The 24,500-nt window shown below is 41.0% G+C and overlaps 1 protein-coding gene across 10 annotated transcripts in view; it reads left to right on the top strand.

Moving 5' to 3' along the window:
• Positions 1-24,500, top strand: part of KMT2C (lysine methyltransferase 2C) — a 328,257-nt gene that overhangs the window by 6,913 nt on the left and 296,844 nt on the right. The window contains exon 1 of one of the 10 annotated variants that reach the window (XM_048837570.2): positions 18,870-19,238. The exons of the other annotated variants lie outside the window; for them this stretch is intronic. The gene's annotated coding sequence lies outside the window, so the exon portion shown is untranslated. Of the gene's footprint in view, positions 1-18,869; positions 19,239-24,500 lie in introns of those variants that run through there. 10 annotated transcript variants of the gene reach the window in all.

Genomic DNA, 24,500 nt, shown 5'->3' on the forward strand with positions numbered 1-24,500 from the left:
AGTCCATCCCTCCCCCATACACTCTGGCCAGCCATCCACCCCAGATTCCAGCTATTCGTTTTCTGGATTTCAGATGTATAAATTTACTTTACCTTCATTCCCCCACCCCAGATCTCAGCACACATGGAGAGGCAGGGAGAGGGGCTGAGACACACCCCAAGAGCAGAGTCTCCCAGAACATACAGTGGGCAGGGAGAGGGGCCCAGACCCTCACAGGGGGGTGGGGCTCCCTGAGATCCCAGCACACATGGAAGGGGAGAATTTAGAGCTGACATGCCCCGAACCTCATCACCCCACCACTTCCTCTGATACCCCTCATGTTCTCCCAGCCCCTCTTGTCTTCTCCTTTTCCCCCTAATTCCTACTTCTCCATTTTACCTGAGATCCCCAATCCCTCATTCCTCTCCTACCACCTATTCCCATTTATCACCCTCCCCTCCCAGTGAACATTCAGAGATGTAATTTATTTAATTTTCAAAAATAATTTGTGTGCAGATTACATTTAAAAAACAAACAAACAAACCCCACAAACACACAACAACAAAATAACTCCCCAACCCAACAATTTGACAGAGATTTTGTGCCAAATATTCCTTTCCTCCCTCCCCAATGCTGGACAGCCTCTACTATGTGGCAAGCATACCCATTCTTGGCTCCTGACACCAGTCTCAGGCCATGTACGCACTGCAGTTTATGCCGGTATAAATTGTCGCTCTGGGATGTGAATAAACCACCCCCGAGCAACGTAAGTTACACCGACCCAAGCGCCAGTGTGGACAGCACTATGATGGCGGGAGAGCTTTTCCCGCCAACATAACTACTGGCGCTTGCGGGGGCTGGAGTAACTTAAGCTGGCAGGAGAGTTCTCTCCCTTTGGCTTATAGCGTCTGCAGTAGCAGTGCCGCTATAAGCTCTGCAGTGTAGCCATAGTCTTAGTGTGTTCTTAGTGCATAGTCTGAGCATGCCTGTTCTAAGCGTCCCATGGGACAGAGGGGGCTTCCCCACATTCCCACTTACATCACATGGGGGCAGTAGAGTGAGACCACCCCAGATTCTGCCACGAAAGGTGTCCCCGCCCCTGTTCTCCCACAGCCCCTTGCCACTCATCCCCATGTGCCCCGGTCCCTTTCTCTCACTTGAGCTCCCCAGCCCCTCTCACCTGCCCCACCATCTATCCCAATTTATCTCCCTCCCACCAGTGCAGCCCTCAGGGACAGATTTTAGCAAATATGCCATCCAACCTTCTCAAAGTTCCTGCCCATGGTGGGACTCAGACTGACACTGGCTCAGTCAGGTTTGAAGGATTACTGCTTATCCTCTTGAGCTATTAGTGTGAAAAGTTGAAGGCAAACAGTCCTGTTAACTCCTCTGCCTATATATGTTCAGTATAATCAATTGGTTGCCTGAAGTAGAGAAGCAAAATATTTTTGAAATAATGTTTTAATTTGATTTCACCCAAAGGGCTGGTGGGGTAACCAACCCTCAGGTGATTTAGATCCTGGTGAAATGATCTGATTCTGAGCCCTGATCTGATCTGTTTGTGAGCAAAAAAAGGAGGGGGGTGGAAAAAAAAAGGGGGGAGGGTGGACAGAATCTATCAACTTTAAGAAAAGCTGTTTTTTTCCCCTGGGGGCAGTACCTTTGGTCAAATTCCTCACATGTGGATCATTGCTACTTCATATGGCTGATGTAAATGAAGAACAACAACTATAATTTTACATTTAGATGGTTAAGCCACATAATTGGGTCTGAAGTAGCCGAGTGTATTCTTGTGGTGCCTCCTTTGTATTTGTGAATTGGGCATTGAGTTGTTATGTTCTATGGTCTGTTCTGGGTGACTACAGTCGCACGTTGGAGAGTTTTTAATTTTCTATTTGTGAAGCAAGTATCTGCATCTGGCATGATTTGTGTTGATACGGTTTAGGGTTGCCCATGAGCTTTGTGGGAGATCGAAGCCAGTGGTCTTCTGCATTGGTTCTTTCACAAAGTGTTTATTTGTGACTTCTTGTGAACTCCATTTGGCTTTCCAAGCTTCATCAGGGTTGAAGTTGCATTGTTGAAGGTTAAATGTGTGGGTCCAAAATGGCTTACATGACTTCAAGTGATGGTGAGGGATGTTGTTACAGTCCTGGTGGATGGGAAGATGTTCATTTTCCACGAACCTCTGGAATTCCCAAAGGGTTGTGGCGTTGCTGCGAATGGATGGGGGAGCAACATGCAACAGCACTGGCAGCCAAAGTGTTGGTGTCAACTTGAGGGTTCTAGTGATGCACCGCATTGTAGTATTTAGTTGGACACCAGGTCAAGTTTGGCTACTTCTGACCTATGCTGGTGCACAGTACTCAGCAACAGAGTACACAAGGGCCATCACTGATGTCTGTAACGCTGATGATTCCCAGCTTATGCTTGCCAGTTTCTGAACCAGGTTGACCCTTGTCTTCATCTTGGCAGTTGCCTACTTCAGAAGGTCATTATCCAGCTTCACTCTGAGATAGGTCGGAGTGGGGTCATGTCACAGTGTTGTTGCAGAAGGTCATTTGCAGGGTGCAGTTAGTGTTTCTGTTATCAAGATGGAATGCAGTGACTGTTGTTTTGTGGGGATTTGGCTTGAGCCTCCATTTCCATAAATATTCCTTCATGGTGTTTAGGTCCTGTTCAAAGTGGACTTGGTGTCTCTGAAGGTGGCTGCTTGAGTTGCCAGGGCAAGGTCATCCGAATTTGTGACCCAGTGACCGAACATCGATTAATGATTAAGACCGAACAATGATTAAGACCTCCTGGTCTTCAGAGCAACAACTTAAGCCACCGTAATAGTCCTCTTCAGGGCCAAGTAACACACCAGATAGGTTCTGGAACAAGGATCCTCCAACTTAACACTGAGGAACTTTCTCGGACGAAGTGTGAGTGTGTCTGGCATAACACTGGTGTCCTGACACTCCAAGAAACCCATGTCTCCGATGATCAACAGGCCAGCTGCTACTGTATCCATGGTTACAACCTCACAGCTAGCCACTACCATCCGAAATATGGCCTAGCCATATATGTGAAGAACACCATCATGGATTTTGATGTTTGCCACCTACACCACTGACATCAGGATAGGGGAGCTGCACGTTACCAACGTGTAAAGCCCCTAATGCAAAATGACTGAACTCAGTGCTCCCAAGAGCACTAATCCCAGACGTATACATTGATGACTTTAACAGCACCACACTATGTGGTGCTGTGAAGTAAATGAAGCTGACGGTGAAGACCTTTTGGACAGGATGTCTGTGGAAGGTCTGCAACTGGTCTTTGATCCAAACAGCAATCAGCTTTCCACTCTGCTTGCTGGCAACACAATTACCTCACCATTTGGATCACTGACAAATTCCTTTATGAGGTACACCAAATTTCAGGGCAATCTGATTCACTGTACAGATTTTAGAGCACTTAGAGTTGAGATTGAAACAGAAAGCTGTTGCTCTGCTATAATTATGGTTGCACCTAGAGACCAGAACCCCATTGTGTTAGACACTGTCTAGACATACAACACAAAGATGGTACCCACCCAAATGACTTTACAATCTAAATTTAAGACAAGACAGCAGGTGGATAGGACAAGGAGATTGGGGTGATGAAAGCATAAGAGAACAATGAGGCAATTATGAACAGTGGAATAAGCAGTGGTGCCTAGCCATTGTCAAGTGTTTTGCAGACATCAAGGTATAAAGTGGATTTTTAAAGAGAGATTTAAAGGGAGTAATGTAGTGACCTTAAATATTTTTACAGAGATCTTCTTCCATGCATATGGGGTGCATTGGAGAGACTATGATGGTACAACTAAGGCAGGAGTAATGGCAGGATTTAGGTGGCTGATAAGTAGAGTCAGAATATCCATGAAGGGCCTTGAAGTGAAGGCAAATAGTTTGTGCTTGATGTGGTGGAAAAGGAGGAGCCATGGAAGGATGGAAAGAGAGGGATGATCTGTCCAAAGCAGTGAGTCAGGAAGATGATTTTTGCAGTAGCCTTTGGTATGGATTTAAGAGGTGGCAAGATTATATTTGTCAAGGCCAGAGAGGAGGAGGTTGTGATAGCTGAGAAGCAAAATAATGAAGCCCTGGAAAAGAATTTTAGCTATGTGGAAGGAGAGGAAAGTCTGGATCTTAGTGAGGCTGTGCAGAAGAAAGTGGCAAAACATTACCTTTATGTATGGGTCTGGAAAGGGGCTTAGTTAAGGATGACCTCCATGTGATGGTGGTGGTGTTGTCCATAAAAGGGGAAAAAGTTGGTGATCAAAACTGAGTTCTTGATCTTTGTCTTGTTGAGCTTGTATTAACGGCTAGATATCCATGAAAAGTCATAAGAATAATATGATGTAAGTGCAGTAAGACTTTTGAAAAGTAGTTTTATACAGTAGAACTTTGTTAATCTGCTCACACTGTAATTAGTACAAAATTCTTTCTATCGCCACTTCATGGTAAAGATTTAGTAGCCAAATCCTGCACTGAATTCTCATTGGTTATGGTGACTCCATAGATAGGTTTGTGTCCAGACTTTCCTTCTAAACCCTGTTTTCAACATTTATCTAACTTTTGATTGGATTAGTAGATTTTTATTTATTTACTTTGCAAGTGGGTATGCTTAAAATAGGGTCTGAAAAGATCTTTTCCAGAGACTTTGAAAAGTGTTTGATTAAAAATGTTTATGCATGCTACTTAATTTAAAATTATTTGAATTATTTTGGCCCACATTCGCAGCAGTAGGTTTTCAAAAGTCCAAAATTTCACATATGCAGATAGTTTTTCAGACACACAAGCACAGAATGTTTTCCAGAAAATAATTATTTAAGAATCTTTTTCATTAGTTTGACTGCAATCTGCGTCAGGGTAAGCCAGCATTTAATGATATCCACATCCGTTTCAGAAGAGCCGTAATGCAATTCTACATTTTCTCTTTGTAGCTTAGTTGTGTTTCTTTGGCTCATCCCCTGCTCTCCACTTGATGTACCATTCAGACCCCTGATTTTTCCCCTGCTCTATATGGGCTTTTTTACATTTGTAAATTGTAACATTAATTTTTTAAAAATGTGTAACTTATAAATATATATTATAAAAATATAGGAATTGGGGAGCAACATGGGGGAAGCCAGGACTGCTGCCTGGCAAGCGTGGAATCCTTATATGGGTGGAAGGCCAGACTTTGTACGTCCATTGCATGGATAAGACTTAAGGAACTAAACTTTTGATTCTCAATTATGAGTGGAACTTGTGTAGTGGATGAATAAGAAGATTGTTGTGTACACTGGTGGTTTTGTAACTGTTTTTTTCATGATCAGAGTTGTTCAGGTGCTTATTACTGTGAATTGTTTTTGTTGTTTGTATGTGTGCATGAATTTGGTGTTAAGGTTGGGACCAGAGTTATTTATGTAATTGTGGTTTATGATTTCCATAGTTTAGAAAGTTTGGGTTGTTTTAAATGATGTGTTGTTAAATCTTTGAAATTGTAGTTAACAACATTACTACACACGCAGTAAACAGTTAATATGTTGAGCTTCTACAGCACCTCTTCTCAAGTATCTCAAGGAGTTCGACAGACATTAAGGGATTAGGGCAGGGGTAGTCAATTATTTTTTTTTTATCAAGGTCCAAATTTCTTGGTCAAGGAAAAGTCAAGGTCCAGACTCTCTAGAAGAACATTTTTCAAACCACAGTAACAATAAAGATGATAATAAGGGCAAGTGTACACTACAAAATTAAGTCAACCTAAATTAGGTCGACGTTCAGCAACTGCAGTAATTACTGCGGTTTTTCATGTCCACACTATGACTTGCCTGTTCGGCAGCATGTGTCCTCACCAGGAGCACTTCCACCGATTTAACTGACCACGTGGGGCATTGTGGGGCACTGAAAGCCCAGAGTCCTGCTTCCTGGGACTGACAGCGGGTCTCTAGCCCCACATTTACATCACCTGTTGCTGCCTTTGACCGCTTGAGCGGTCAGCACTGGCGGTCAAAGGCAGTCACAGGTGACGCAAGTATAAGTAAATAAAAAGATTTCACCGTCTGTTCAAATGTATCTGGCAGTCTGGATTTGGCCCGCGGTCCACCTATTGACTACCCCTAGATTAGGCATTCCAACATCCTGTGAAAAAGGATGTGTTAACCCCTTGGTCACAAAGGAAGACTGTGGCAGAAGTAGGAATAGAACCCCAGGGTATTGCACTACAAGTGCTACAGTGGCACAGCTGCCCCACTGCAGCTATGCTGCTGCAGTGTAGACACTTACTACGGCAACCGAAAGGGCTTTTCCAGTGCTGTAGTAAATCCACCTCATTGAGAGCTTGGCACGCTGATCTAGTGGCATCTGTAGTGGGGGTTAGGTCAACCTAACTACATTGGATAGAGTGAAATTTTTCACAGCCCAGAGTTATGTAGCCAGGTTGACCTAAGTTTTAGGTATAGACCAGGCCTCAGTCTCCTGACTTCCAGTCTTTGATACAGCCACAAGACCATCATTTCACCATATGATCTATGACATAGGAGATTTGGTAGGAAAATGCCAGACTTCTTCAAGTTATACTAACAAATATACTGTAGTACATTTATTAATACATTATGAAAAAACAAGTATTAGTATTTATTACTACTACATTTGTCAAAATAAAGAATATTTTGTGATACAGTATCTTTGCCTTTTTATAGTTTGCTCACTTACTGAACTGAATTTGTAAGTAACATTCAGTGGAGGCCTCTGAGTCATTCGTACAAATGAGCAGGTTTCTACTGTTTTTTCAATAATTCTCTTGAACTGTTTACATCTAACCATATGCTTTGGATTTTTCACTGCACAGTTACTAGAGAGATGGCATGAGGCATCACCATTCATATTGTGGTACAGCCATTGCTTAGTTCATCAGATGATGTAATAAAAATCAGTTTTGTCATTTGCTGCAGTGATCATTCTGGAAATGAGTTTCTAAGAGTACTAGTGCTTTCTTGTGAAATAAATTAAAACTGGATAGGGTAGAAATATAATTTTAAATTTCAGGACATCTGTTTAAAAACATAGGTAGTGGTGAGCAATGCACTCAGACTGAAACACGTGAGTTGTTCTTTAACTCAGTCACATGGTACTTTGAGATTGCAGCTTCTAAGGAACTTTGGAGAAGTTCCTATAATTCTGAGTGATGTTGTATTTGTTGAGTTGTTTGATTAAAAAAATTGTAATGCTGTAGTGTAAATGGTGCATTATATATTAGTGAGTAGTGTCCACGGTTTTGGGAACTCTTTTATAAACAACTAATTACACCTACAGTATCTAGGTGTAATAGAAAAAGTAAAGGTTAGACTTAGCTCAGTTCAAAATATTTTTGCGTATGTATCTCTCTCTTCTTTAATTCAAAATGTATTTAAAAAAACCCAGTCCACACCTTATTGCATGCCATCCCAACACAGTATACAAGTGCTACTATGCAATGTAATGCTTCTTATCGAGATTTTAATTTTTGTTGTTTGGGACTCTCCTGCATACTCTGTTAAAAGGGTCTATTCCAAAAGTGTGAGGATTTTTTTTGAGGTTTCTTTAATGATAAAAGTTAACTTGATCGGTGTCTTAATTAGCTGGTATCAGGAACAAATTGAACGTAGAAGCAATTTACTTCTTCCTCTTAGTTATTTTTATATCCTACCCATGACTCTGATATCTAACCACCATACAACATCCCAAAAAGAAAAGGTGTTTTTCATAAGATTATGTTCTTTCCCTCGTTTCTGCCTGTCTTTCCCCTTGTTAGTGTGCATCTTCTCTGTTGCCACATCCTTGGTTTCTCTCTTCCTCCTTTTTTGTATGAGAGCTTAATGAGGGCTGTGACAGGTTGGATCACAGAAAACCCCTTGGGAACTGCCAACTGATGTGTTGAGACTACTTCTGTCCCTGCTTTCCCTGCCAGCTTGGGGCTTTAGTGCCCTGCCTGGTTTGAGCCAGACATACTAGCCTGCTGCAAACCCAGGCCCAGGTCTGAACAACGTCCCCCCCAAACTACAGACTTATCTAAAAACCGCTTATGGCATGTTCCTGTCTCCAGCACTCAGATGCCCAACTCCCAATGGGGTCCAAAATAAATCCGTTTTACCCTGTATAAAGCTTTTACAGGGTAAACTCATAAATTGTTCGCCCTCTATAATACTGATAGAGATGCATAGCTGTTTGCCCCCCAGGTATTAATACATACTCTGGGTTAAGTAAAAAGTGATTTTATTAAATACAAAAAGTAGGATTTAAGTGGTTCCAAGTAATAACAGATAAAACAAAGTGAATTACCAAGCAAAATAAAACAAAACACACAAGCGTATGCCTAATATAGTAAGAAAGTGATTACAGATGAAACCTCACCCTCACAGATGTTCCAGTAAGCTTCTTTTACAGACTAGTCTCCTTCTAGTCTGGGTCCAGTCGTCGACCCCCCCCCCCCCCCCGGTGGTTACTGTGCTTTGTTTCAGTTTCTGTCAGGTATCCTTTGGGAGTGGGGAGGCCATCTCTTGAGCCAGCTGAAGACAAAATGGAGGGGTCTCCCAAGGGTTTAAATAGGCTTTCTCTTGTGGGTGGACACCCCTCCCTCCCCCTGTGTAGAATCCCAGCTACAAAATGGAGTTATGGAGTCACATGGGCAAGTCGTATGTCCATGCATGACTCAGAATTTACAGGTAGCAGCCATTGTTCACATGCTACCTTGAACGTCCTCAGGGAGACTTCATATGTGGATTGGAGCCTTCCAAGATCCGTTGTCCGTTAAGTGTTTCTTGATTGGGCACTTAACTTGCAAATTCCTTTCTAAAGAAGTTGACCACATGCCTTACTAAGGCTACTTGAAATCAAACAAGTACGCAGCCAATATTCATAAATTTGAATACAAAAATGATACATGCATACAAATAGGATGAATATATTCAGTAGATCATAACCTTTACAGAAATATGTTACATGGCCTATGTAGCATAAAACATATTCCAGTTATGTCGTATATACATTCATAATCATATTTCCATAAAGCATTATGGGGTGCAATGTCACAAGGGCTTCTAGGACTCTGTTTATTTTCCTGTTGTTTTCTGTCTGGCTCTGTATCACGGTGACACACCTTCCTGCTGACAAGGGCTTGGAAGCAGCTTCCTCCATAACCTGTCTACACTATCCCTTCAGTTGGCCTGAGGGGTGACTAAAGATCCATACGTGGCATTCCCTTGCCTGCCCAAGCTTTTGATTGTGCAAACTTTTAGGGGTGATCTACACTGCAAAGTTAGGATGGCTTAACGACATCACTCAGGTCTGTGAAAATTTCCACACCCTGTATGATGTAATTAAGCTGACCTAAGCCCTGGTGTAGACACCACTAGGTTGATGGAAGAATACTTCCATTGACCTAACTACTGCCTCTTAGCCCTGGTCTACACTGCGGGGGGAAGGGGGGGGAAATATCGATCTAAGTTACATAACTTCAGCATGTGAATAACATAGCTGAAGTCGACCGTACTTAGACCTACTCACTGTGGTGTCTTCACTACGGTGAGTCAACGGCTACCACTCCCCCATGAACTCTCTGCCTGCGCCTCTCGTGATGCTGGAGTACAGGAGTCGATGCGAGAGCTCTTGGGGGGTCAATTTATCGTGTCTAACTAGACACTATAAATCAACCCCCACTGGATCTCTGGCAGGTAGTGTAGACATACTCTTAGAAAGGTGGATTTACTTCAGTGATGGAAGATCCCTTCCGCCACTGTCGTAATTGTCTACAGTGATACAGCTGCACTGCTGCTGCTGTGCCACTATAGCATTTCTAGTGCAGACATACCCTTAACCATGTGCAAAAATTTACTCACAGGAGTAGACTTGTTGAGGACAATGAAGCTGCTCACATGAGTAAAGTTACACATCTGCCAAAGTGTTTGCAATATTGGAGCCCAAGGCTATGTCCACTGCAAAAAAGGTGGTGGTTTTTTTCTCAGCAGGATAACTAACCTGCATTAATTATCCTGCTGTAAAATCCTAGTGGAGACAAAGCACTGTAGTTTTTACCACAAGGTAGCTAAGTGAAGTAAACACTATATCCTGCTCCTGGTTTACCTTGCCTAGCTACCTCATGGTAAAACTATAGTGCCATGTCTCCACTAGGATTTTACAACTGCATAGCTAACAAATGGTAGATACCGGTTGGAAAAAATGGGCCTTTTTTTTGTCAGGGAAGTCGTGGCCTAAGTGAGTTGCGGTTGCAGTGGTCCTATTCCCAGCAAAGCCAGAGTTTGAACTTGGTTTCAAACTACTCCCATCTGGAAGGTTCAGCTAATGCAGAATGAGATGGTTCATTTATTAAGCAGTGTTTCATGCTGAGAGAACATTATACCTCTGCTTTATAATCTGCACTGGCTGCCAGTATACTTCTGGGTGAGATGCAGGTTGTTGTGTTTGACCTATATGTGACTAAAGCTTTGGGATCTGCTTTACTGAAACAATGGCTGCTCTCCCCATGTGATACCCATAACAGCTGTGATCATCCATGATGCTCAGACTTCATGCCTTCTGGTCAAAATGCGAAAGGGCTGGCAGCATGGAAATTATGTTGGAAACTACATTGATGGCTGTATTAATTGTTAGGAAAGTTTTATTGTTCAGGAAGTTTTTTCACACACTTAACAAAATTGAACGATCGTAGTTATTTTCAAATGTATGGAGTTTAGATAGGAGCAAATGGAAACACGTTTAAATAGATGAAATAAAGATTATTTCCACTACACTATCAGTTCAGCTGCTTCTCCTTTCACTAATTCCTTCCCTCCTAATTTCCCCAATCTTTTCTTCTCTCTTATGCTTTACTTTTTTCATATTCCCCCCTTTTTTTGTTCTCTGCAATGTGTCCCTCCACACCCAAATAGCCATGTTGCCAACTCAAAATATTTGGTATTTTTCTTAAAATCCCTCCTCCTGGAGATTTGTTTGAGAATCTTAGCTTTCATTTAAAAAAGAAAGATGTATCTAGCTTTCATGGTGGAGGAGGAGAATTTAAAAATACGAATCCTAGGGGCTCCAAAATCAGAATGCAAATAAAAGTACCCAGCATTTATTTTTAAATTTTAATTATTTTTAAGCCAATCCCATATTTTTTTGTGGCCTGACTGATGATATTTGAATGCTTGGGGTTGACAATACTGCCACAGCACCTGTATCACTCTGCTTGCCCAGTGTTTTCTAGCCGCAGCAGAATGAAACTCACATGATCCTCCTCAGTTCTGCTTTCATCCTGCTGGGGAAACACTGTGCAAGAGTTAATGCTTCTCTGGCCTGTAGGGCATAAGTGTGGGAGAGAGCACTCATAGCAGCATAGCTCCTCAGGGAGCTGTGCTGCCAGGGAGGGGGTGGGGTAACCAAGCCAGAAAGCATCTGAGGTTGCAGCTCTCCAAGCTACAACTCCAGAATCTGTGTGGGTATGATTTTAGTTTTTCTTGTTTAATGCTCCAGTGAATTTCCAGACCACAACCCTTGCAAAGTTAGAGATTTATTCCTGAGAAGAGAATGGGAAGGCGACTAAGAAGGGTTTTAACTTGTGGGGTTTCCAACAGGCTTTTCTACCTGTATCTCATAGGGAAAACTATAGAAGAAGATGGAGTCCAGAGACTCTGGAAAACACATTCATAAAATAAACGTTCTGTAAGGAAAGTTTTTGTTAATAAAATATATTTCTAAAATCTTCTATGTAACATTAAGGGTCAGATTGTGGCTGGCCCTTGCTCTGGTGCATAACTTGGGAGGAGAGTTCAGAGCTGTTTCTTCCCTTCCAGGTGCCCTTGAACAGCAGGAAACCACACTGGTACTCCTTCCTTGCACTCTCTGGGAGTGCAAGGATTTTTGCCAGCTAGTACAGCTTGAGGTGTAAGCCTCTGTGAAAGTGAGGAGGAGGCAGGACCCCTTGGGGACCTGATTTCTGGTGGTGTGACTTTGCACTGCTCCCAGTGTGGGGCTGTGCCATAATCTGCTAACCTGGCCCTAAACTATTATGCAGGCCAAATCATTAGCATCTATTGTAAAGGGACTTAGTTCACTTGGGACATAAATTTTGAGACCGATATCAGGGCAGCAGTTCACAAAGGCTGACTGCACAATCTTATCTACTGAAATGTGCTCTTATCTGTGGTATTAATAGCCCTTTACATTATTAACGTTTGGTGTAGTGACTTAAGTACTCTATGTCCTTTGTATCTACATAAGGATTAGGACACACAGGTAGAGTAGTGCGGAGAAGCTTTTGTTGATATTGGTTGATGTATCCATTGCGTTTCCAAGCCAGGGACTTCAATCTCCAGGCTTATGAATCAGGTATTCTTTAATAACGATTTAGTTTATTTAGAATTAAATGTGAAGAAAACAGAAAATATTTTTGAAATCTCATTTACTTTTCAACATTTTGCGGTCTGTTTTTGGATTTTATTGATCTTCTTGATGGGCAAAAAAGTGTGTGTGTTCTCAATCCTGTTAGTTTAAGGTCTTGTCTAGACAAAGATTTAAGGTGTGGTGATAGTATGTGTTTGTGTTAGTGTTAGCGAGGAACACCGCCTTTAACATGCACTAAACTGGCGGAGTTAAAAACTCTAAGGCTGTGTCTACACTGCCCACGTTACAGCATGTCTGCAGCAGTGGTGTGACGTGGGCAGATTAGACACACTTTATTGCTGGGGGAGAGCTCTCCCGGTGATAGATTTAAAAAAAAAAAAAAAAACCCTTATCCTGAATGAGGGGTGGTATCTTTATTGCCGGAAGTGCAGCTCCTGGTGATAAAGTGCTGTCTATACTGGTACTTTTCAGCACTAAAGCTTTTGTCACTCGGGAGGGTGTTTTTTTACACCCCTGAATGACTGAAGTTTTAGTGCTGAAAGTGGCATTGTAGACAAAGCCTAACTTGGCCACTCTAGTACAAGCTAAAGTATAACTTGCCTTATTTTGATTGGAATTTTAGAAGGTGTTTGTCAGTTTCATCAAGCCAGCTAAAACAATTTAACAACATGCCTTTAAATGTTAGTCTAGACTAAGCCATGAATTCAGGCTGACACATGTGACGTTGTGTGAGCTGGGTGTGCTGTAGCCTACGGTCCCTCTAGCCTTTAATGTGGCCAACTAATACAGCTTCATAATGTTAGTGTGCATTTTTAAACTAGTATTAAGAGGGCTTCTCAGTCATTGAAAAATAACCTCTTTTTGCCAGTCAGGACACAGTGTCTTGGGGTGAAACTAGACTGTTTTATGAGTAGTTAGTTTCAATTTCAGGTTCTCATGCAGTATTATAATCTAGTTGAAAATGTTAAACATTTTTTTTCAGAGCTTTTTAAGATGTTTTCATACATGAACAATAGGTGCCCTGATCTTTGTTGTTTGTACTTGTCTGAGGTAGGAAATAAGTTATTTGGGACAAGGTTCTTTAGATCTTAAGTGTTTCAACATGGTGTATACTTACAGAGCTATGTAAATTTAATTGTAAACCATCTGGAGATACAAGCTTTTTGACTATAGTTTGTGGTCTGTATTTACCAATGGCTTAATTACTCTATCTTGTCAATTTTTCTTTGCCTCTCTTTTTTAAAATATTTTAAAATTAAGTTGATTTTAAATTAAACTAACCAAGGACAGGAAGCTAATGCTGCAAAAATAAAGTTTGGGTTTTCTCAGATATTACAACATGAAATGTTATACTGTACCTTCACTCTGTTGGAAGGGATTCGTCTTCTGTATTGATTTTGATGGGGAAGAGGCTTACAATATTTTTCTGGGAAAGTCTTATTTCCTGCTACCCTTTTCTTGCCACTAACCCTATGGTAGCTAATCCAGTTGTCATTGGTCTCTCTGGTTCCACATAGACTAGAAAATGATCTGTTGTTGATGATGGTCCTGAGGTCCCTTCCAACCCTAATATTCTGTGTCAGAAATGGCTCCCTCTTACCACTCCATCTCAAGTGGTATTGAAAAAAGGTTAGCTGATCGTGTAATCTGGACAATGATGTTTTCAACAGCATTGAAGAAATGGTGGCAGACACCATGTTCCACTGGGGTCTCCGGCATGCTTTCTGTAGCAGTGTTCAAAATAGTCTTACCCTATCTATGCTAACAGATAAACCATTCAACATCAGTGGAGGGGAACCCACTGTTAACAATTATTGCAAGCAAGAGTCACTCCCCTGTTGCGGTCCTAGGTATATCCTGTTTTTATTCCATCTCTTTCTCTCCTTTTGCTCCTTCCTTTCACTTGATATTCAGACTCCCTCTTGCATTTATTCCCCTCCCCCTTGCTTTATTTCCCCCCCTTCTGAAGCACCAAGTAACTTTCATTAGCACTGTGCGTGCTGCACTTTTGCACAGAGGAGCTTCCCCGCAGCAGCTCTAGCAGCAGTATAAAACTGACACAGATCACAAGACCCTTGTCACTTCCCCCGTGGTTCTGGGGGAAAGCATTCCTATGTATGACCCAGCTCTGATAGTTTACAGTTCGTACCAGATGGGATGTTTGTGTTAGGAGTGGGTAAAGGAAACTGCGAGCTTTGTGCAGCCTAGCACCAAATTTAAAGCTTTGCAGTGTTTGGAAAACCCTGAAAAGTACACTCACTACCAAACCACAATGGGGTGTATGTGATACAGCTAGTTCCCTGCTTGTTGGGACTGCTTTATTTAATTGAAATAATGAACCTTATTTTAACCTGACGTATTCTGTGCTACTCCATTGATGTCACTGTGTGATGGGCAGAATTTGGCCCTTTTGTATTTAGAGAGCTATTGCTATTACTGAGCCTGCACCTTGTTACTGTTTTAAATTCTGGTTAATGACGTGGTCACTAGAGATGTATCCACTTTTAATGGCTTTAAATCACACTTATGTTATCATGTGTGTATATAAAGGATAGTACCAACTTCTGTTGGCCCCAAAATGTGATCTATGTCAGTACTGTAACCATGTGGGGAATTTCATTTGGATGCTAAATATCTTTTTATTTTGTAATTAATTTTCAAAAGTATGATTATTCCCTCTGGTCTGTTAGTTATCACTTTTTTTGTCAGTTAACAGAGAAGCTGCATTTACTGAGAGAGGAGGAACAAATGGATTAGTAGCATAATAGGCTACTAAATGGTAACCCACCTCTACATTTTAGTAGAATATCAAACCTTAAGATGAAAAGGAGTACTTGTGGCACCTTAGAGAGACTAACCAATTTATTTGAGCATAAGCTTTCATGAGCTACAGCTCACTTCATCGGATGCATCATGGTCACTTTGGATGGGCTATTACCAGCAGGAGAGTGAGTTTGTGTGTGGGGGGGCGGAGGGTGAGAAAACCTGGATTTGTGCTGGAAATGGCCCAACTTGATGATCACTTTAGATAAGCTATTACCAGCAGGACAGTGGGGTGGGAGGAGGTATTGTTTCATGGTCTCTGTGTGTATATAATGTCTTCTGCAGTTTCCACGGTATGCATCCGATGAAGTGAGCTGTAGCTCACGAAAGCTCATGCTCAAATAAATTGGTTAGTCTCTAAGGTGCCACAAGTACTCCTTTTCTTTTTGCGAATACAGACTAACACGGCTGTTACTCTGAAACCTGTCTTTATTCACAAAGTCTACTGTTGGGTAAAATTGACTAGGAGCCCAGTCCTACGTCCCTTAATCACAAGTTGTCCTACTGGGTTCATTGAGTAAGGGCCATAGGATCAAGCCCTTGTGTTGGCAGATCTAAATCAGCTAATCAACAGCTGTGATTAAAATGATTCTGTGCAGGAGTGTGAAGTTATTTGTATTGTCCAGCTGCTGGTGCTGTGCTTTTTTTTTAGATGTCATTTTGGTTTGGGTGGCAAGGGGAAGAGGTAGGAATCTCAGAATTAATTGAAGGTGGCCTACCGATGTGTAGGAAGAGTGGCTGAGTGAAGCACTATGTAACTTGGGCATTAAGGCCATGTAATAAATTTGCCTCTACCCCCAACACCTGTGCAGAGCCCCTTTTAAATCAGTGGGATGCTGTGCGGGCATGGGAGTCTGTGTAAGCGCATTGCAAGACAGGCTGACATCACTTTTCAGGGGGTTTATAATGCTTATTATTATTTGTTGTTAGAAAAGTGTCTCGTGAGTAGAAACTTGTTACCCAAGTTCCAAGCCCTCATCCAACTTTTCCCTTTCTTCAGATTTACAAAATATAAAATAAAAACCAGTTTTTAGGGTTTTGATAGGAATTTCACCTTCCTCCCTCATATTGACTTCTTGATTGCTCTAATAGTGTTGTTTTGTAAAATAAAAAAATTGCAGGTGATTAATTCTGAAGGAGGGCAAATTGCTTTGATTTTATTTCTAAAAAAAGTTTAAAAAATTAAGTTTCAGAGGAACAGCCGTGTTAGTCTGTATTCGCAAAAAGAAAAGGAGTACTTGTGGCACCTTAGAGACTAACCAATTTATTTGAGCATGAGCTTTCGTGAGCTGTAGCTCACGAAAGCTCATGCTCAAATAAATTGGTTAGTCTCTAAGGTGCCACAAGTACTCCTTTTTTAAAAAATTAAGTGTTTCTCTTAGAAACTGAAATGCTGTATTCGTCTTCCATTTTTGTAATTCCATAAATTAATGCAGTACTTAGCATGAGCTTCTGTGTACATATGCAGAAATGAAGTCTAGATTTCAAACTAAGGGCTTGTCTGTACGAGAAAGTTGCTCCGGTTTAATTTAAGGTATAATTTTAAATTTATTTAGTTAAACCAGTGCAAATCCTGGGTATGTTTTTAATCACTAGCTACACCAAGTTAGCTTAACTGGAGTGAAAAGCCCTTCACTGACTTGGTCTACGCTTAAAAGTTGTGTTGGCATAGCTATTTTGGTCAGAGGTGTGAAAACACTTTTGCCAACAAAGCCCCCAGTGTAGATGCAGCTATGTTGACAGAATGATGGTTTTTCTGACAGAAAAACTCCTTTTCTTGGTGTAAGGCTGCATCTACACTAGGAGACCATCCTGGCATAGTTGCATAATGCAAAGTAGATATGTGTTGTCTACACTAGACCCTTTTTTTTTTTTTTTTTTTTTTTTTTTTTAAAACCTAAGGCCTTGTCTCCATGGGGAAATTGACCAGAACGGATATTGTGGAATAAATTGTTCTGGAATATTCTGGAATAGCTCTCTGTGTGGACAGTATTCCAGAGTAAAATAAATTTTATTTTGAAATTTTTCCTGCTTTTTATTCTGTAATAAAGTAAATTTTACTCTGGAGTAGTGTGTCCAGATGATGGATTAAGCTAAATTGTAAAAGGGCACTCTTATTCTGGGGATATTTTGGTTATACCAAAATAATTATTCTGGAATAGCTACTTCAGCAAATTTCCAAGTGTAGACAAGCCCAGAACATTTGCAGCTTCTGTGTTCAGACAAGATTTTAGGCCTAAAAATGTTTAACTCAGTTGGGTTAGAAAGAGTTCTTATCAATTTAAACCAAATTGATATTATGAAATCTTAAACCCATTTAAAAGAATCCACAACAGAAGTCTGCACCAATTTAACAACAACAATTTCTAAAATGATGCAATTAAAGCTTTTGTATATGGACAAGCCTTAAGAGTCAGTTTCTTTTTCTTTTTAAATACAGGATAAATCTGGAGTAACCCCATTGATTTTATTGGAGTTAATCTGGATTTACAACTATGTAATTGAGAACAGAATTTGAACCTAGAATTTCAGTTTTCAGTATAGCCAGAGAATAAAATTCTCTGGTCCTCTTTAGGATTGCCAGCTATAGCTCAGTGTTGCTGTCAGGATTTTAATCTGTGGACTGAAAACAGACCTCAGATTATTGAAAGAAGTATTAAATCCCTTTCCCTTGTCGTCGTCCCCCCCCCCCTTCTCCCAAAAAACTAAGACACAAAACAAAACGTTTCCCAACAAACCTGTGGTGTTTCCTTTTATTAAGGAAACTCATAATTACCATAGTATTTAAACTGGTTCGCCTTTAAGAATAGATCCACACAAATGGAATAATGATTGCGTTTTTTTTCTTTCTGTGCAGTGCCAATAGAAGGAAACTTTGCCGGGGGCCATTTCGGGGAGTGGGAAGGGCGAGTTTTTTTAGGGACACTTATCGGACCAGGTTTTCCGGCGAGTCAGTTTCAAACTGGGTTGGGGAAAAGTAGCAGGCGTGTCTACAAAAGGGTTAAAGAAGCCCAATTAATTTCAAGCTAAAATCCTGCCTTGAATAGCCGCTTAATACCCAAGACGTGCGTCCGCTAGAGAAGGAGGAGGGATCCATTTGTACGTGTTGCAACTTTTAGTGCTGCTTTGTTAAATGGGAAAGTACGGTTCGCCGGGGGTGGGTAAAGGGGGAAATAAAGCGTGTTGAAGTCTGGCTCCTACCCCGCTTTGGAGGTGTTTGCCAGAAAGGGGCTATGGGGAGGACAGATTGCACTCGCCCCGGGGCTAATGTGCCGGGCTCTGCGTTCGCAGCCCTGCCGGGAGCAGCCGGGGCGCCGAGAGACGTGCTGTTCCTCATGCTCTGGCGCAGCTCGAGTTGCATTGTGCACTGCCAGCCCTCGGCGTATTTCTCTTCGCTGCTGCTGCTGCACCACCAACGTTACAATACCGCAGGCAGGCTGCCGCTGGGGAGCGGGGCTGGCTGGGTGAGGGGCCCCGTGCGATGGAAACGTCTCCAGCCGGGTAGTTAAGAGTTAAGCTGGGGGCCGCTTTGCTTAGCCAGAGCAGCCGGGACTGGTGGCTCCGGCTCCTGTCAGGGGGAATCCAGGCCGCACATTGGTGGCGCCCGCAGCCGTCGGATCTACTTTCTGTAGCCCTGCTTTTTTTCCTTCCCCTTCCCCTCCTCCTCCTCCTCCTCCGGCGGCTCCAGTCTGGCTCGGGGAGGATCCTGAGAGCCGAAGTTCCGAGGCGATTGGGAGCTCGCGGAGCGGCCGCTGCCATGGGGGCTCTGGCAGGACGCGTCTAGGAGCGCGCGCCTGCCCCTTGTCTGTGCCCAGGCTCCCGGGGAAGTGCTCGCAGCCAGCGGTGGATTTGGGGGAGTAACATGGCTGATCTAAGGGAGTGCTGAGCAGTTTGTCTCTCTGAACGACGCCGGGCTTGGATTGTAACATGTAAATAACTTCTCCTTCCTCTGGACAATAAGCCAGGGCACCGATGCCAGCCCCTCCATTTTCCAAAGAGGTTTTGTGAGAGGTTCTCAGGCTCTGGATTATGTTGTGCAAAAACAATTCGCTGGGGGTGAGTGTGTCTTGCGTTTAACTTCTTTGTATTAAAGGGCAAAATGTGACAGGCGGCATGGGGCTGCAAATGGCAATCTTCAGTATAATTCTATGGAGACAGATGGGGGTGTCAACATAAGGAGGGGTAGCGGGACCTGAAGCACCAGGTTGGAAACTTATCAAGAGTACTGCGGTGACACTGACGCTCTAGAGAGAGTTTTCACACCCTTTGGTCAAAATCCATCTCCTGAAATCAAAATGTATATATCAGTCCAAGTTACAGGTTCACTAGGTAGTCTTCAACCTCAAATAAAAGACGCAGCTCAGGACTGACGGGTATTATATGACCAATAATCTGGTCATTTGTTTCTAAGTGTGTGCTTGTATAATGTACATGTTCTTGTTTGTTTGTTTGTTTTTTAAAAACAACTTTTTTTTTCATGGCCTAAATATAATAAATTAATTTTATTAGCCTTTCTTTCCTTCACTTGAGTGCTGGGGTATCCTAAAACTTAAAAATACAGTAGGGAATAGGATTGTTTCTTCTATATATTTCTTAAATATTCTACACATGCACATAGCTATTGTAAAACAATGCAATCTTAAACATTTCCACATAATTTTAAAATATAGTACGTCTACAACATTTTATATTCTCTTCCCTATCCTTTTCCTGCTCATATTAATTTTAAATCAGAGAAATACTATTAATTACCTGTTCGTAAAATATACTGAAAATACAGCACGTACTGGATGTTTAAACCATCTTCTATTTTGATCTGTGATCTATGAGCAATGAACAAATAGATCAAAAGTCAAAGATTGGATTATGTAACGGCTTTGGTTCAGTGAATTTGATACAAACTATAAGGGAGAAGAACTGTTAAGTATGATGTTTTAATGTGCTTATGGCCCAGTTAATTCAGTATCCATACTGTTCTTAACCTATGACTTTTATTATGTAACTAATGCTAGATACTAAATATCAAACATTTGACAAGTGAAACATTTGTTAGTAATGTACTAGATTCATTGTATCTTTGAAACACATTCATGAGCACATGTGTAATTTTTATTATTTGACTTGTCAGTCTTTGTAGTATAGTATGATTCTTGCATTGTTCAAAAGGGGTACTTTAAAGAACCGTATGCCGGTATTAAAGTAGTCACATGTTGTTATGCCTGTGGAAGATAGAAAAGACAAATAGTCAATTTTGCTGTTGCAAAACTAAAGCAAATATGCCAACGTTTGAAGGCTTTCAGTGAACATAAAAATAATGTGCTCAAATAAATAAAATTAAACATAGCAGAAATGCCAAGTATAGCTATAGTCGTATATCAGCATGCTGTAAATACTTAATGTACTATGTTCATGCATAATAAAATGCACACATCCTGTATAAAAAACTGTAGTTCCCTGCCTGCCTCGTGCAAATATTTTTAACCACTATGGTTATAAGACAATTGGAGACAGAAGATAAGATATACTTTTATCAACAGTGCTAATGTGATGCAGCTGCATCCATGCTAACCATTCATTAATGTCTCATTAAAGAGCACTGTACATTTTGTTTGTTAATGTTTTGAAAGCAGTTGATGCATGCCCCTTTAAATACATCCATCACAAATATTCTTTTCTTCTGACAATATGCTTTGAGTATATTGGCTACCCAGAATAATATCTTTGTCACACTTGAGTTCTCTGTTGACTGGTGGCCTAGAATAATGAAATATTACTTATTTTGCACTCTTCTTTCACAAAGAGAGACCCCTGTAGCCTTTTAGTGAAATTGTTGATTATGATTTTTTGTTTTAATTGTTTATTTTACATTATGGCATTTGACACTTTTTGTCATGAGAGTGGAATGTGATCACAGCTTGTAAACTTCCTTAGCATAGATTATTCACCATTTTTCCCCGAAGAACATTCTCCTAAAGGTGAACTGCATAGCCAAAATGAAAATAAGTCCTGTATGGATTTCTTCTTTGAATGCGTCTTCTGACCAGGCTGTTGGGGATGTTCATCACGGCAGTCTTTTTAAAGGGACATTACCAACCTGAAATCTAGTCAGCTTAAAAAAAAAGTGTGTGTGTGTGGATGGTGAAGAAGAATCTCCCCCGTCTCCATCCCTCACAGCTGTGCCCATTTATGTAGTTTTACAGTTCTGTTTTCCTAGTTTTTGAAATGTGTTTTCTCTCCACACTTGAGTTTGAAGAATTCAGCCCAGCTAAGAGGGAACTGCCTATACACAGGATAACAGGGAGCATGACTATCCACAGTGTTGTCAAATGCACAGTGTAAACAAACTGAGAAATGTAGAAATATTTCTTTCTCCAATCTGTATTTCAGTTCTAGTAATCTTGGGAGTTAAAGGTAACAGTAGTGGGTAATGCTTTTTCAGAGAAGTATGATTTAAAAAAAAAATAAGTTGACAGTGTGCCTTTAGCTAGCCTTTTATAATTCTGTTTTTCCTCAATGAAATCTTTTTGGCACAACCTGGTTCACTGGCAATATCCCACAGTGTGTTATCACACATATCCAATCTCTCAATGCAATCCATGGCATTTGCTATGTCACAGTGGTACATTCTGGGATACTTTCAGTGAACCCGGAAATGCTGTTAGGAGTTTGGAAGGAGATAGTAGGGAAAATATTATAGCGGAGTGATAGCCACATCATAGTGAAGATCAGTAGAGAGTTTTCAGTTTAATGGGAGTCTTAAATGTTTTTTTTATCTGGTAATCCAATAGCAATTTAAATAAAGTTAAAAGAAAAGGAGTACTTGTGGCACCTTAGTCTGTATTCGCAAGGTCTGTATTCTCTAACACGGCTGTTACTCTGAAACCTAAATAAAGTTAGTTTAAACCATATTTCTGTGTGGGATCCAGGGTTTGTGGAAAGTATTCAGCAAACAAATATATGTTTAATTCAATCTTGTTTAGGTATTTTCAGTGCTGGACTTCTTAGGCTACAAACAACCACTAAAATAAGTGGCAAAACAGCACAGCTTTAATTACATAACAAAACAGATTTATTTTTATCTAGAAAAGGTGTCTACTTTGTGAAGAAATGTCTTCGTCTGCTTTTGAAAACACATCAAAGTAATAATACTCTACAGTGCCTTTATTTAGGATTTATTTTCCTCTTGCTGTGCACGTGCAACACCAGCCTTAATGGGAGATCATTTAGTATATACTGAGGATATTTGACCTCCTCCATTAGTGATGCTTTAAAAGTTAGTAATAGTAAGATGTTGCTCTACACTTTTTCTTCTTACCTTGCTCCCGCACCCAGCCCATTTGTTGAGTAGGATCACTGTTGAAATGTTGTTTTGAACAAGTGTGGTTTGTGCTAATGGTGGCTTTACAATACTAGATCTGAAAAAAGTGTGGTGTGCTAGTTCAACCAGTATTTGCATTCTAATTGTCACAATCTTGAAAAGTAAAATTAAGTATCTCAGATGGTATTATTAAATTGGACACTAATAGAAACTGAAGCCTTGCATTTTCAAACCAGACCTCAGTTTTTGCAGATGTAATATTATTTCAGTAATGAGTTTTGTTTTAAATACTACTGAGAAGCGCACATGCCTAAATTGAATAGTTATGTGGTCTTATTGCAAACTGTGTACTTTCTTCCCACTTTTTTTGTGATTTTGTTACCCTTGTTCACAGTCATGCCTAAAAGGAGGTCCCAGTTCTGTAAAAGGATCTACATGCCCAGCCTATAAGAGAGTTTAGATTACTTCAGTGGGACTCTCTCTGGGAGGAAGGATGGGTGTGGATTTTTATTACTTATTATTTTATAGTTGTCACAGGTTTTCTTCACAAAACGGATAGGCTCCTGCCTCAAACAGCTTACAATCTAAATGATGGACTTAACAGACAAGTGAAAAGGAAGGAAGAAGGAGAGGATTAAGAAAAGACCTTGCATATGGATATATGGATAACTGTTTTTTTAAATTACCCACTTGTACCATTAAGATGTATATATGTCTGTTTGGTTTTTTTTGTTCAAGTGAGAACAAAGGACTTGCCATACTAGCTCAGAACAATGGTCCATCTAATCCAATATCTTGTTGCTGACAGCGACCAATGTTACGTGCTTTGGAGAAAGGTGCAAGAAACTCTGAAATGGACAGTTATGGAATAATCAGTTCCACGGGGGATCTGTTAAGAGATTAAATTATGCCCTGAAGCATAAGTGGTCATGTTCTTTCCAAGCTTTTAAAATCCTACCTAATGTAATGTGTTTGGCACCACAATGAGAAGTGTCTTTAGGAGTGGCTTGAATGAGACAAGGATGGAAGGTTGACAAATAGATTTTTTTGAAGGTCTTCACAAGCCTGATGAAGAGAGCTTGGTGCTGTTGGCAGAGCAGAGCACAGAACGGAGAGAATGTGAGAGGAAACCAGTTCGGAGATATAGTGCATTGAAAGGAAGGGCTAGAAAGTTGAACTTGATGTGCAGTACAGTAGGGAGTCAACATAGTGACTCAAATTGGGGCATGATATGGTTTAAATGAAGGATGAGAGAGACTCTGTTGGCAGCAGTATTATGGCTGTACCGAGAAGGATGAGGTAAAGGTCCAAAAGACCTGAGAGGAACATAAGATTGGCCATGTTAGGTCAGACCAATGGTCCATCGTGTTCACTGTCCTGTCTTCTGACTGTGCTTGCTGCCAGATGCTTCAGATGGAATGAGCAGAACAGGGGAACTATCGAATGATCCATCCCCTTTTGTCCCATCCTAGCTTCTGGCCATCAGAGGCTTAGGGACACCCAGAGCATGGGGTTGCATCCCTGACCATCTTGGCTAACAGCCACTGATGGACCTATCCTCCATGAAAATATCTAACTTTTTTTTGAACCCAGTTATACTTTTTGCCTTCACAACATCCCTTGGCAATGAGCTCAAAAGATTGAGTGTGCATTGTTTGAAGAAGTACTTCCTTATGTCTGTTTTAAACCTGCTGCTAATTCATTTAACTGGGTAGACTCCTGGTTCTCGTGTTATATGAAGGGCTAAATAACACTTCCTTATTCACTTTCTCCACGATTTTCTAGATCTCTACCTTAATTTCTCCTTAGTCGTCTTTTATAAGCTGAAGAGTCCCAATCTTTTTAATCACAGGTTTCAGAGTAGCAGCCGTGTTAGTTTGTATTCGCAAAAAGAAAAGGAGTGCTTGTGGCACCTTGGAGACTAACACATTTATTTGAGCATAAGCTTTCGTGAGCTACAGCTCACTTCATCGGATGCATTCAGTGGAAAATACAGTGGG

This window comes from Caretta caretta, chromosome 2 (assembly GCF_965140235.1).
Source record: "Caretta caretta isolate rCarCar2 chromosome 2, rCarCar1.hap1, whole genome shotgun sequence".
NCBI lineage: Eukaryota > Metazoa > Chordata > Testudines > Cheloniidae > Caretta > Caretta caretta.